Source organism: Curcuma longa, chromosome 1 (assembly GCF_044706935.1).
Source record: "Curcuma longa cultivar G26 ecotype Majalengka, Jawa Barat chromosome 1, ITB_CL_G26_1.1, whole genome shotgun sequence".
Lineage (NCBI taxonomy): Eukaryota > Viridiplantae > Streptophyta > Magnoliopsida > Zingiberales > Zingiberaceae > Curcuma > Curcuma longa.
In genome coordinates this window covers 27,552,154-27,554,060 of record NC_133861.1, presented here as the reverse complement: position 1 = coordinate 27,554,060, position 1,907 = coordinate 27,552,154, and the positions used below count along the sequence as shown (strand labels likewise).

The window sequence follows — 1,907 nt, the reverse complement described above, 5'->3', positions numbered from 1 at the left end:
TTCTGTATATAATATAAGTTCAAATATATGGCCTAAAATAAATATAAATTCTCAGAAAGAATAGATCGAGCGAGATCCTGGGCATGCTTGGGGACGAGATCCTGGGCATGCTGAAGAGAAGGCGGGAGCCATACTATAATAAATTGGGCGGACCGGCATGCGATCTCAGAGGAACTTATATTATATACAGGGAGCTCAGGCAAGAGACTCGAGGTCGGGGCACGGGGTGATAAGCAAGCAGCTATGCCTCCGAAGCTCACCCGTAGATCTTTCGTAGTTTTTCATACGTTCTTTCTCGTCTATCTCTTTATCCTTACGTGAATAGCAAACTTATATTATAGTAAGTGCGGAATTTAGATTGATTTGTAGGGCTGAGATATTTTAGCTGAGCTAGCACTTCTAACTCACTCGTCCCTATCACCACTCCCTTCCTATGAGGAAAAGATCATTCTAGATCTTGTGAAACTTCACATGATCTGGTTTGAAATAATCTGCTAGAAGTTCAATGAAGCACACAAGAGAAGAAAATTACAAGACAGACTTAATCCAGCACAGCGTGATCTTCAGATTGATAATGCTGTAAATACTGCCCAGAATCATAAGAGACAGACTTTGCTGCATCCGCTCCTAATATTGTGCATGATACAGGAAATGTTACTGCAGGAAGGTTGACTGCAACTTCTGGTTCAACTCAACCAGAATCTGGTGCTCAATTGAAAAATCATTCATTAGAATCTAAATACTCACTGAGAAGCTGGTTGAGAAACATCAAGGGACTTTCTTATTCAGACCCTGATGGGACTAATAACATAACTAGTTCAAAAAGATTAAGAAATTTGACAGCAAAAGTGTGTGAAATATCATGGCCAAAAAGGAGAAAATTGAATTTCTATTCAGACAGTAGGAGCCTGGCTACTACTCCAAAAACAAGGCTTCGTCAGTTTATGCCTGCACAGGATGGAAGTTTACAAAGTGCTTCACTTGAAGAAATACAGAAGATATCTCCCTCTAGATCCAAGTTTAATTGTGAAGTAGCAAAGTTTGTCTCAGGCAGTCACTCAGAAGAATTTCATCAAAGGCAAAATCAGTGTGGGAGGGAGAGAGGTACTGAAATGTCCTTCCATAATACATAAACTAGAAAAACTCAAGACTTGAGGTATACTAATTATAATTTATTTGTGCAATAGTTTGTAGCTTAAGAGAAATTAGTGGAGATCCAGCGTCACTTATAAGAATAATGTCATATGATTAATATCTGTTTGAATTGTTTTCTTAATCTACCAAAGCTTTTGCATGCTTGAAACTCTTCATTGCCTCTCTGGCTTGGGAGACTGTATTAGATAGCCAACTAATCCTATCCAAGGAACGGTTATGTATCCAGCAACAAGTGACTCAAGATATCAACTAGGTCAACAGGAGTAGCAACAGAATAGCATTAGATCATGTCAAAGGATTAGATCATGTCAAAGGTCTAGGTTAACAGCAGAAGCAATAGGATAGTTATTAGATCATATCAAGGGTCAACTAGCAAGTAGCAAGCAACAGGTATCACAAGGTATCAACAAGATAAGCATCATCAGTAACAAAAGTATCGACAAGACAGATAAAAGCAACATACAAGAGATCATATTAAGGTCAAAGGTAAGTATCAAGCCATGAATCAAGCAACGACTAGTATACAATAAAGTAATCGTGCACTACGAAAGGAGAACCTGTGTTGACCAAGCACAGGAGTACCCACCTGGTGTGACATACGTCAAAATCAAAATCTCTCCGTATAATAGGATCTAATAAATGTCTTCTACGTAGCAATCGGAGAACATATCACAAGGGAAGATCCTCTTCCTCTTAGAAAAGTTCCTTCACACATCTCCTACATAAACTTTTATTTTATGTTCTATTTATAG

The 1,907-nt window shown here is 38.4% G+C and overlaps 1 pseudogene; it reads left to right on the top strand.

Moving 5' to 3' along the window:
• The first annotated feature begins 487 nt into the window (after positions 1-487).
• LOC141834821 (uncharacterized) lies at positions 488-1,391 on the top strand (annotated as a pseudogene).
• The last annotated feature ends 516 nt before the right edge of the window (positions 1,392-1,907 follow it).